Consider the following 14,181-nt stretch of genomic DNA (forward strand, 5'->3'; position numbering starts at 1 on the left):
TAAAAATGTCAATAGTTAAAAAAGTACAGTGCAATTTAACAAAAGTCATTATTTAATGAAGCAAAATTTTATTTATTTATAGTTCATAAGTCACGGCAGTCAGATAGTGACTGCAAGGTTGCTAGTAAGTAATTATTTATAAGTAAATACTATTTGAAAAAAATTAATTATTATTGTTATTTGTTCTGTTTTTACTATCAGCGTCGAAAAGACCGAAGCGAAAAAAGCGAATGACAAGTAGTAAAAAAGTAAAATAAAAGTAGAATGAACTAAAGAAGGCAATAAATAAATTAGACGTTTGATAGCTTACAAATTCGAAAAGTGATTTTGATCAACGTTAACCGGCAGTAAGAAAGCCCCGAAAAAGTGAAACAACAAGACATAAATTGAGAGAATGGGCAATAAAAAGGTCCGTGCGAATGGAGAAGCTCTCATGAAAAAAAGGGGAAAAAGGACCTTACAAGGAAAATAAAATAAAGAGGAGAAAAGTAGTCAGAAAAGGAGACTTCTCGGAGCTAAGAGTCTCTGGAGTTTTCCAGGAGATTAACAGAGAACTTGCTTCTGATCGTAGAACCAGTCGGCGTAGGTATACTTTTCTCTAATTCGCGGGGAAGTTCCTCCTTAATTCACCGTCGACGTACGTCTCTTTGTCTCCGTAGCAGTACGGTACCTCCGGCTTTGTGTGCACTTCCAAACCATCCTCTAATACGTCTTTACTTTTATTTTTTATTTCAGATTCCAGAGACTTTTCCCCCGTGACGTTTTCCTCATTCTACTTTTATTTTCCCTTCATTGTTCTTTTGGCCTTCTCCCTTTGCTCCTCCGCTCAAACTAATATTATTATCTGTACTACTTGCGGAATTATTTTATCGAGAATTCAGAAAGATAAATTATTAGTATTAGTATCAATGAAACGAACACAATTTCATTAGGGCCGACATGTCACGGAAATGTTTAATGACCAGCTGGTTGGCTGGTAATATTTGACACAAGCTACAAATTAAATTTACTTGGACTTTCAGAGTGCCCAGTCATTCCGTTTTACTCTTGTGTAATGTATGCTTTGTGGCTCCTTTGTTTGATTATTTACGTTAATAATAAGATAATTGAACAATCACTTGCTATGCACACTCTTGTTAGCGCTATGCATTATGTATGCCTTATTAATATTTGATATTACCGCGGACAAATATTAAAGGAATAGATTATCTCTTGAGTTAATAATTGCACACCTCAGGCGCGAAGCTTAAGCGTGTGCGGTACTTTCAAATTCAACCCTTAATTATCATTAATAATTATTCATTTTATACTGTTTAAAATTACCTGTGAATTTTTAATTTTTTTTACAGAGTGAATATTTATTTTAATTTTTAAAAAATTAATTAAAAATACTTTAAATAATTTATTTGTAAATATTAATTATATTTTTCCAAAAATTATTTTTGAGTCTTGATGAATTTTTATTCAATAAATAAAAATAGTAAATTATTGACATTACTGTATTTAATAAAATAAAATTAATTACTTTAATGTAAAATTAACATAATTATACAAATTATTAAGAGAATAAGCAAAATTTTGTGGCCAGTATATTTATATGATAAAATGGGTTTTTATGGTTAAATTTGGTATCATTAGAAAGGTCTTGACCTAGAGTTATTCCTTTTGAAGGTTTCATATCATTCTCACCAATAGTCAAATTATGATGATAAGTATTGAGGCTGCATTCGAAAATGCTCTATCTCTAGATACATAATTAAGAAATGACCTTGTATCTCGTGAATTATTGACACTTTTAAATATATAAGCTCATCCCGATGTTACACTTATTAAAACCTTTCATTTGAGTACCCACATCAATTTTTCATATATTTATATATATTATATATATATGTGTATATGAAAAATATATCAAAATGCATGTGGGTACTCAAATGAAAGCTCTTGATGAGTGTAACATCGGGATGAGCTTATATCTTTAAAAACGTCAATAGTTAAAAAAGTACAGTGCAATTTAACATAATTAAGAAACGACCTTATATCTTGTAAACTATTAACATTTTTGGAGATATAAGCTCATCCCGATGTTACACTCCTCAAGACCTTTCATTTGAGTACCCACATCAATTTTTCATATATTTATATATATTATATATATGTATATATGAAAAATATATCAAATTGCATGTGGGTACTCAAATAAAAGCTCTTGATGAGTGCAACGTCAGGATAAGCTTATATCTTTAAAAACATCAATATTTACGAAAATACAGTGCAATTTAACAAATATTTTGTGAAATATTGACTTTTTTAAAGATATAAGCTCATATCGATGTTACAATCATCGAGACCTTTCATTTGAGTACCCACATCAATTTTTCATATATTTATGTATATATATATATATATATATATATATATATATATGCTATATATATATATATATATATATATATATATACATATATATATATATATATACATTATATATATGTATATATGAAAAATATATCAAAATGCACGTGGGTACTCAAATGAAAGCTCTTGATGAGTGTAACTTCGGGATGAGCTTATATCTTTAAAAACGTCAGTAGTTAAAAAAGTACAGTGCAATTTAACAAAAGTCATTATTTAATAAAGGAAAATTCTATTTATTTAAAGTTCACAAGTCACGGCAGGCACATAGTGACTGCAAGGTTGCTAGTACAAATTTAATTATCAACATTAAATTAAAATCATACTTTTGACAAAAAATAAAATCTATTGTGTAGATTTTTGACCAAAAAATAATCTACAAGTAGCTACTTCTGTTCTCTGTGAAAAAATTTCCAACCGAAATGATGTCTCATGTCGCCGAAGCTTCCTGAGAATAGTCAGAGCATAATAATTAAAAAAGTGCACTGTTAAAAAAGCACTTAACTCACAGAGTAATTAGAAATCCAAAGAACAAAAAATGACTGGAGCATTCACATCAAATAGATTATTAAATTCCGTATGGAATGAGCTCATATAAAAGTACATTTTAATATGCGGAAGTCGTTGCTAAAAAAAAAACTAAGTAATAATTAACATCCATATTCGTTCTCGGAAAATATCATTACTCTGCCCGTTATTTTCTCATTTTCTTACAACAATTCCGCGTAATCAAAGATTCTATTTTAAAATACTCGAGCAGGCAATTTAGAACACAAATCCAGTTATCAGTTGTCAATTATCAGTTATTACTCTGATTATTCTTACTATATTACAATCTATTAAATTGCATGGGGACATAAATAGATCCGAGATAATAGATCCTGATAACAGTTTAGATTCGCTAATGATCGATAAAAAGTAACCGGGACTTGGAAGTTGAATAAAAACCAGCGTTGACGAGGATGTGAGCCGAGAGTAAGAGATTATATATGTATAAAAATAGAGAATAGAAGACAACCAGAAAGGCAGGGTATTTGTTACCTTCATTACTACCCGAGCACGCCATAAGAAATCCTCGGGAAATCTCCCGGAACATGTAATTCACAAAGCCGTTAATCGAACTCACTCCTTGACTTTCTTTCTTTGTCGTCACACCTCCCCAGCCAGAAATTTCCTCTGCGCAGCGATGAAAACTTCAATTAAACCAACGGGAATAAGAATTCTTATTACAGTTCTTATTTTATTTTCAATTATTTTTACACTATTTCCGCCCCTCGATAATCGACTCATTACTTTTTCCGTTAATAATTCCGATATTTTCACAGTTGACTTTTTGAAATCGATCGACCTGGTAATATTTAAGGGTAAATTATTCAAATACCAAGTGCTGGATTATTTACGGGCGGCAATAATTTTTAAGTAATTAATTATTAAATAAGTAATGAGGGGATAAATTTATTGGGTGAAAACATTTGAAATTTTCATAGTCGATTATCGGTTGAGTTTTCAATAAATTGACTTGAAAAATGAAAAATTTGTAGTAATTTATAAAAGTTTTGTTCGATAATTTTTTTTATTTATTTGAATTTTAAAGAGGTTTCATGTCGATATTAAAAGTGTTTTTCATTAAATTTAATGCAAAAATTAATAATAATTTTTCCATTGAAAATTTATAGAACTATTTTACTTTAAAAATTTTTATTAAAATTGTGAATATTTTTTGTTGAGTTAAAATTGAGCAATATTGAATGTTTTATTTTATAAATATTTTAATTTATTTATAAGTGACGTCGCGCAAGAACTTAATCGAACGCGAATTTATTGTATTTTGTAATTTTTTAAGGATTGTCTTTGGAATAGATAAAGGTAGTTTTAAATAAAGAGGATGTCAGTTTAATACATATATTGCTTAGATGAAAGTACAAGTACAACTAACTTAAAAAGCTACATACAAATTCTAGTGAATTTATGTTTAGATACATTTAAAGGGTAGGGGTTAAAAATGACCAATTACTACCTCTCAAGTCGCACGTGGGCGGTCAGAAGGACTGAGAAATATGTTAGTTTACAAGTAGTCATTAACCTTGAGTTTTGAGTAGTCTGGACTCTCACGCTCGATAAATTCCTCAATTTTGGACAGACGGTCATAACGTCATAAAACAGCCTAAGCTGATAACAAAAAAATGGTAAGACCTTTCCTTATGAATGGTAAGTTTAAAACTTTATGAAGGGTTTGTAAACCTTTAAAATTACAGCTACGCATACAAACAAACATCTGGACTTAGAAATAAATAAATGTATGCTCAAGAATATTCTATTTAAATCTTTGCGATTTAACATTGAATATTTGTTACTTTTCATGTTTTTCAGGGTAATAAAATTTTAATTTGCGGATAAAAGTCACAGAAGGTCAGTCAATAAAAATAAAAGCTCACTTTTACGGTCGCTTGGTTTTTAGCCGTAAAATAGTAACAATGATGGACCTTTGTTTCTTAATAATTGTCCTGAAGTACAATGGAAAAATTGTTAAAATTATAATTATTAATGCAAGCTAAATTAATAAAAGATAATTAAATTAAATAATTACAAAGAATGAAATTTAAAAAATGAACGTGTCAGTTTATATCTGAAGGTGTACAATGACTTTAGAATAAAAAGCAAAAAGATAAATATATATTTCTGTACTAAACGGATATTCGAATCCGAATAAAAGGATTTTCGATAAACGGGATTTCGATAGCTTTAACCATGGCATTCCGGAAATTAACCGACGTTGGGACGAGTCAATAAGTCCTGGTGAATAAATCCAGTGAAATACCGTCTACTCGGTGAGCAAAGAAATAAGTTTGGAATAATACAACTAAAGTTATTTCTCTCAGCTTTTAGCGTTTGCATTACATAATAGTACAAGAAATATTTTGATACTATTTCGCAAAATTATTGTAGACTTTGTACTTTGTCAGGACTATAAAATTAACTTTGAATGCCCATTATTACACTGTGATGCTGGTATTTGCAGAAGATGTTTGTGGGAATTTGTAAATGCAAAAAAAATAATTAACTGATTAAAATTAAACTGAAATTGAGGCGCTATGAAATGAAAGCAGCTTTTGTATGAATATAATATGATGCAATGTAATTTAGCGTGTACATTCCACTCAAAAATATATATCAATGTTTTTCATCATACCAGAAAATTTTACATGTTTTTATGTGTTCTAATTTGCTCATATTTAGAGCTTGGTATAAAAATTTACCATATTAGACCATATGTAAGCTATATGTGACTCAATATGGTCATTTATATTTTTTTTAAGTTAGTGTTGAAAATTTCCAACAGATAAGGAAATAGGTTTTTTTTTGTCAAATTGAATTTCGTTAGAACAGTATTGTATTTGTGGTTTTTCAAGGTTCATTTGCAGTGACTGTTAATTTAATTTATTAGTTGAATATATTGTGATAAGTAATAAGTTATCGGAATACATTTAAAAGACCCCATTTAACACTAAATAAAATTTGTTTTCGTTTATTTATCTTTTCTTGTGCATATACGGTAGTGATTTTATGTCCAATATTTATTAATATGATCAAGAAAATAAGATAATTTTGTGACGACCATATTTTTATTTTACAAATAATTTTTATTTGTGATATAAGTTCTATTATTATTTTATTTCTATTATAATACTATTCTTATTTGTCATTTACAATTATTGTTGGTAATATAAATTCGTTCTGTCGCATTTATTGATTAAATTATCAATGATAAATCGTAAAAAAAAAATTATTAACCAGACTGCCAAAAATTTGTTATAGTCTCAGAACGATCCTGTAGAGTTGTGAGAGGTAAATAACGTTTAGCTCTCAGAGCTCAACGATGTAGAGTTGCAGGAGCCAAACGATATTGTTACCATAAGAAAACGTTAACCTACTGGAACTTTTTACAACTAACTAACTACTATAGAGTTCCTATAGCAAAATTTTTTTCTCCGTGTTTTAGCGCATTCCACTACTGCGCAACGTAGAGCCCTCCCAACTATACCGTTTGTCTCTCAGAACAATCCCGTTGAGCTCTGAGAGCTCAACAATATTGAGTTATCAGAACTAAATAAAATTTTCTTACTGTAACTCTATAACAAACAGTAAACTGTATATAGTTATGGTAACTCTACAATTTAGTTCCTAAAACAAATTTTTTTTTCCGCGTATATGGTCATATAAAGTCATATATGAAAATTGACCATTTATAAAAATTTATTTACGAAATAAAATAAATATGAAGTTTGATAAAAATAAGCAAAGCTTGAACGATTTTTGGTAAAACGAAATGTAGTAAAAATATAAAGCTTCACCGGAGCGGCATGCAAAGCATGTGTCGGTTAATGCATGGAGTAATAGATCACAGAGCTCGGTAAGCCGAGCGTGGCTAACCTGGGTTGTATCAATTCCAAACGAGCCGCGTAGTTGTTACACATACACTCATTCAGGCTTACAAATTACCATCGATGGCGCTAACTAAACGACCGGCTGCTGTAGTAGTACCAGAGTGTGTAGCACAACGCTGCTCGCTTCATTTGAGCACCAATGAGTTCAAATAAAATGGACGAGCCGAGCTGAGGGAATAAAAAAATTTGATAATCAATGAGCCAATTAATTACCGCAGCATTTCTGGCAGCAGCTGGTACTCGTGTTCCTACGGATAATTCTAATACTCAATTCATCTTAGAAGGTAAAAATAACATTTTTCCCTCAGAATAATTAGCATTAATTATTGCTATTAATTATCTAATGGACGCTGCGACCATGTTGCAGAAGTGTTATTAAAAATTCGCTGCCGGTATTTCGGTGAATTGACGATGGTTAATTATTTTAAGGAATATTTTTTTAGTTTTTCTATATTATTTTAAACTCTGAAATTTTAAAAAAGAAAATTTCACCACTGTCATTAATTATTTATTATATGATAAAAAATTTGTCAACAGGTCAATTATATGCCAACAATAATTAACTTTAATTAAAAACTTTGCAGACAAAAATTTTTTAAAAACTCGGTCGCTTAAATTTATACAATGAACTTTCCGATTAAAAACAAATGTCAAATGTTAATTTTTTTGTCCTTTACACGGAAAAAAATATTTAGTTCTGGGAACTAAATTGTAGAGTTACCATAACTATACACAGTTTACTGTTTGTTATAGAGTTACAGTAAGAAAATTTTATTTAGTTCTGATAACTCAATATTGTTGAGCTCTCAGAGCTCAACGGGATTGTTCTGAGAGACAAACGGTATAGTTGGGAGCGCTCTACGTTGCGCAGTAGTGGAGTGCGCTGACATATTTCATAACCTCCTAAAATGACAAACATAATTATTTTGTTACTCATCCATATTATTAAAAATATATGAGGACAATTAAGTTTCCAGTTTATTTATTTAAGGAAATAGGTATTTTTTTTTGTCAAATTGAATTTCGTTAGAACGGTTTTGTATTTATGGTTTTTCAAGGTTCATTTGCAGTGGCTGTTAATTTAATTTATTAGTATAATATATTGTGATTGTGGTAATTTTTATTTGTGATATAAGTTCTATTATTATTTTATTTCTATTATAATACTATTTTTATTTGTTATAAACAATTATTATTGGCAATATAAATTCGTTCTGCTGCATTTATTTATTAAATTATCAATATTAAATCGTTATAGATTTGTTAAAATTTGTTATAGTCTCAGAACGATCTTGTAGAGTTGTGAGAGGTAAATAACTTTGGGCTTTCAGAGCTCAACGACATAGAGTTATAGGAGCCAAACGTTATTGTTACCATAAGAATTCGTTAATCTACTGGGACTTTTTACAACTATCTACTATAGAGTTCCTGTAGCTAAATTTTTATCCTTCAGTAATTTTTTTTATCTTTTTATCAAAATTTTATAGAAAAAAAATTTTATTTTTCCGTCTTATTAGCTCAAAAAAAAATTTCATTAATCCCCTTTAGAGATTTTTCACGTTTAAAAATCACAAAAATTAACCAAAACAAATAAAAAAAAATAATTTTCTCATCCCCAAAAACACTCTTAGAATTAATTACAACTGAAAAGACAAAATTAAAGTAAAAGAAAAGCCTTTACACACTGTGTAAAATAATATAAAGCAGACTATTGACACATGCAACAGTATGAGTTGAATACGACAGCCAGCAGCCCTCGACCGGTTGGATGCGCCAAAGAGAGGGATAAAAAAGTCCCGTCGAGATAGAGGCGCTCATAATGCCAGGTATTACGGGCACTTAGTCACTTTTGTGTCGAGGAGTGCATTGTTCTAAGACAAAAGACGATAGAATTCCCCGCGGCAGTCCCACACGAGTCGGAAAAGGAGCTTCTATGCACACACACATCTCTATCTCCATTTCCACCCCTTCAGTATCATGGTGAAATTAAACCCAGTGCATTGAATGCCGCCTCAACCCCAGGCGCCCTTTATTCGCCCCACCAACCGTTCATTTTCCAAAGACACGATACACGATACACGATACATGATAAAATACACTCCCACAATAAATCCTTTGTAACTTGTCACACGCATCGCGGTCCTCAAACAGTAATACTGCGAAACTTATCCTCCACATGTATATTATTTTTTACATTCTTGATTAATATTCTGGCTTTGTTCCTCCCTAAGGGGGGGAATTTTCATTACTCACTCATTCGCGAGCTCGGAAAATAAAAACGGGGTGCGAGAGCTGGGCGCCACAACAGAGAGTTAAAAATTGAATTTCTCTTGGCCCCGACATCTTATTCGTATGCATATGCATAAATTATTTCCTCTCTCTGCTTTTCCGTCCGTGAGCCTCGTAGAGATCGTGTCGCTTCTCGGTAGACTGCTCCGCGTAATTACTTGCCTGATGTGTGACTAGACATGAAGGACAAAGAAGTAACACGTAAACACGCCCTCTCTGCTGAAAACTATAGTGACAATAACCAACCATCCAAGGGGTAATAATCCCCGAGAAGTTTTCCGCCAAAGCTAAAGCTAAAGCTAAAGACAAAGACAAAGACAATGACAAAGGACTTGCTCGATTCCTGGAAGACAACTAACTCATTGTAGGTTTTTCTTGGCAACCCAGAAAAGTCCCTCGATCCTGTTAAAAGTCGTTTGCAGTTTCGTCTACCTGGTACATACGGAAGAGCAGAAAAATGAATGAGCGGTTGTTGCGGCTCTTGCTCTCACACCCCACCTTTGTTCGCTCGGCATGTAACCCAAGCCCTTTCATCTTGCACATCAAAAGGCAATTCGTGAAATTATGGAGATTTTTCCGAAGAGTTTCCGTAAAATCGACGGCTTACGTCTACGTTTCTGACTTTGCCTTTGACGATTCGAATTCAAATGCATGTGTGTCTGTATGTGTGTGTAATAGAAGGCGGAGGGAAAAAAGAAGGCAGAAAAGTTGAACGGGTATAAAAAGGGATGGATTTTTGAAAATGAGAGGTTAGCGGTCTGACCTGTGATGGATGAGCCTCGGCTTCGATCTGTAATCTGTGTTATTGAGCGAGGCAACTCTTTGAAGGTAACTTGCGACAAAGTCGATTTGATGTCCAATCAATTCATAAAAAAACATTCTAGTCTTGTCCTGGTTTGTGCTTTTTATTGACCATCTATGCCGTTTATGGACGAGCGAAATTTTCGGTTTACAATTGTATGCATTTGTGGAGAGTAAATAAATCAACAAACAATTTTATTTGCATCGGTTGAATCACTCGGACAATTCGCATCAACCAATTTCCGAGGCTTGCTATTCCATAAAGATTTTGCGGCTGCGTTCGGTGTTTATACTCGAGCTTTTTTTTGTATTATGTGCAAATAGATTATTTTTGGATAGGTGTGTAAATGCGAAAGAGAGTTTATTTGATTATTTTGTCTGTGTTTGTCGAGGCAGATATGCCTGGTGTTCATCATTCGGAATAATGCTACGGCGTAATTGTCGATTTTTCCAGTTACCCGGGTGTTTTAATGCGGAAGCGATGGTTAACTTTTGGAATTACACTGCTGTAGAAGCAGGACTAAATGGCTTGGTTGAATTCCGAGGAGAGGGAATGCAGGCGTTGGCATGCGTTACCGCTGACATATGCTCAGCTCAGTTTGAGGCACGTCAGTGTGTGTGCTACCGACAGTTTTTGCATTCCTGGATGAGGGATGATTACATTTTTTAACGCCGAGCTTATTAGGCATCTATTTAACGATGCTGTGGTTAGGAATGTGTTGCGATTTTTCGATCAGATATTATTTTATTTTTGATTTATGGAGTTTGTGATATTATTAAATTTTTTAATTTTTAATGTTTAATTTTTTAAGTTATTTGTTAAATACCAGTAAGAAAATTTAATCCGAACAAAAACAGTTTCACTGTAAAAAAATCCCGCCAGGTCCACGTTCATAAGACTATTAAGAAAAAAAAATTTTATTTCTTTACAAAAAGATATAAAATAAAAAATTAAAAAATCCAAATAAGAAATTAAAAAAAATTTTATTTAAATTTAAAAATTAAAAGAAACAATTTTGGAAAGTATTTAGTGTGCGTGGTTACAAAATATTTCACTTTTTATGAAATTTGTAAAATCTATCTACTAGGACTTTTAAAAAAATTGAAGTACACAATGAGGCACACCAAGTACGTTCCAAAATTGTTTCTTTTAATTTTTAAATTTACAACAAAATTTTTTTTAATATCCGAAAATCATATACAACCATATCCGTTGTATTTTGGATTTTTTAATTTTTTATTTTATATCTTTTTGTAAAGAAATAAAATTTTTTTTTCTTAATAGTCTTATGAACGTGGACTTGGCGCGATTTTTTTACAGTGAAACTGTTTTTGTTCGGATTTCAGTATTTTTTGTAACTATAACAAAAATTGACAATTTTAATTTAGTACATTTACGGTGGCAAACTATCCCCTTTAAGCTATAGTTCATGTTAAAGTTATTCTTGCGCCGCCTGGCGTGTGTAATTGCAAGCTGTCAAATATCTTTTTTCACTGTAGTTTTCCATCTATTATAAGATTAGCATGCATTCTTATACTATGTAGTCTCTGGGCATCCGCTTTTTACATAAAAAAAAAGTTAAAATCTACAAATCTGGGTCGCTATAGTTTGTGCTGATTATTTTTATTAATTTTAAATAGAAATTATAAAGATAATTGATAATAATCAAGTAATATGCGTCATAAAAAGCATGAACTACTATTATAAAATATCATATAAAAAAAAATTTTAATAAATTTGAAAAAAAATTTTTAACCTCAAAAAACCGTTCTGCTTACGGTATATACACACTCGGTAGTCTGGTTTAAGAACGGAACTTGGCGCCAGACTCTATCGAGTCTGTTGATTGTTAAAATTATAATCTAGTTATTGGAGAATTTTTTCAATTTATTTATTAATTAATTAATTTATTTATTTAAACAAACCCAACAGCTTAAGCTATTAACAGGATTGATAGTCACAGCAATTAGTAATAAAAAATTTGTAATGTTTAACAAGATGACTCATAAATAGTACAGTAATTTAATAGATAGATTTAACTCAAAAGGAATAAATCTATACTTATAAATGGAGAGCCGGTTTTTTTGTCCGGTTATACTGCGAAAACTACTGAACCGATTGGAATAATACTTATACCATAAGATGCAGCGTGTTTTGGAGAAGGTTTTAGTATATGATATGGTGGTGATTACTAATCCGGAACCTATATTCTTTTGACTTAGAAATAATGAATTTTTATTGTAACTAAATTTATTTTATTGGATTGTCATTTGTTTAAAATAAATTTTTTAATTCTATTGGTTATGTTTATATACTGGGCAGATTTATTCACTTATGAGACCTGCAATTTCTTTAACTGAAACTTTCAATGCTCATTACAAATTTTTTTTTTCTCATCAATTATTATTAATTTTTGTAAGAAAAACACGGGAATGTTTTAATGATTGCACATTAAAAGCTACAATGAATATTAGCTAGAATAATTACATGAATAAAAGATGCATGCCAATTCAATAGAATTGGGAATCTGTGCAAGTCAAAACAATACTCTAATTAAATTTCAAGTCTAGATCTAAAAATGTAATTCTATAAAGCGCCCAGTGGAGCGGGCGAGTAACAGCTACTACTAAATAATTCATTAAAATTAATAATTTTTAAAAAAAGAATATTCTGACCGGATAATTAAATTTAAAATTTTTTATATTAATAGACGATAAATTTAACTTTTACATATATTTATAATTATCGTAAATATTATAAACTTTAATATTTAATATTAATATTGTTTATCACAATTCAATTATTAAATTTAAAATTTATGATTGGAAATTTTATCATCAATTTATAAAAAATAATTATACTATATTTTTTATCAGTACAAATAAAATGAAATGTAGGCATTGAAATTGCGAATGAATGAAAAATACAGTTCAAAAAATTATTATTCAACACCGCAGTAGAAAATAATTTAATGAAGCTGAATCAAAAATCACTAAATAAATAAATGAAGCTTTGAATGACCAAAAACCGAAATAAATTTTTTATTTTGTTTTCTCTAAAATAGATGTTGTAATTCACCAGTAACTCAATCATTCAGATGGTTTTCATACGTACTAAAGCCACAAATAAATGGAAAATTTCTATGAGCAACAAAATCGAAGTTTCGATATTGATAAAATTAAAAAATAACGCAAGCTTGAATTTTATTTATAAAGTTTCGTGATAATTAGGTTAAATTTTATGATTATAAACAGGTGAATTCTTTGAGGTAATTTTAAATTATTTAACAGCCGAGACCAGTGATTGCAGTTTCAATCGGCTTAGCGAAGCGAATGGAAATTTTGAAAAAACGTTTTTAGAGATAATAGATAATTTAATAAACTATTTCACCACAAAGCGTTTTTTTCAAAAATTTTATTCGTTTCGTGAAACCAATCGAAACTGCAATTGCTCTGCTGTTGGGAGTGCAACAGAGATAGTTCCGTTGAACTCCGTGAGAGCAAACCGAGAAAAAGATGGTCTCGCCTGTTAATGACAAGACATTTACTGGTGTTACTTGACAATTTTAATTATTAATTTTATCTCGCTGTTCGACAGAATTGATTTTATTTCTGACTGGAAGTTTGATGGCTTCGTGAACTTATGACAGCGAATTTTTTTTTTTTAAACGTATAAATTTAGATTTTAGAGTGAGTTAAGCTCTCAATAATTACCTAAAATTACAGACATCTTAGCCTCTTCTAAATTAGTATTTAATTTTTCTATATTTAAATAATTAAAATCCGCGAATAAAATATAAAAGTTGAAAAAGATTTTCTACCAGACCAAGAGTTAAAATAAGAAAACTATTATTAATCGAACACGGATTTTCTCAAGTATTACATCAGCTAATTTTATAATTGATCTCATAAATAATTCTCGGATGACCCAGTGACCGAAGCTCCAGAAATAAGTGATCAAACTTATCTTATTAATTATTGAAGCCAGCCTCAATAATTGAGGCGAGAAGTGTCTGAGAATATCAAATTCATTTGTTATTTAATTGAGTGACTGGGTTAATTAAAATGAGCGGTTAAAATACATTTAAAACATCAATTATTAATCACAGCAATTGAAGGAGCAAGGAAAACTTTTTCATAACCCTGATTAAAAGGGCATTTATTTAAATCCGGAGGAAATTACATCTGGCGATAATTTAAATAACTCAGCTGTTTGTTGACTCGAAATAAG

Source organism: Cotesia glomerata, linkage group LG7 (assembly GCF_020080835.1).
Source record: "Cotesia glomerata isolate CgM1 linkage group LG7, MPM_Cglom_v2.3, whole genome shotgun sequence".
In the NCBI taxonomy this organism is placed as follows: domain Eukaryota; kingdom Metazoa; phylum Arthropoda; class Insecta; order Hymenoptera; family Braconidae; genus Cotesia; species Cotesia glomerata.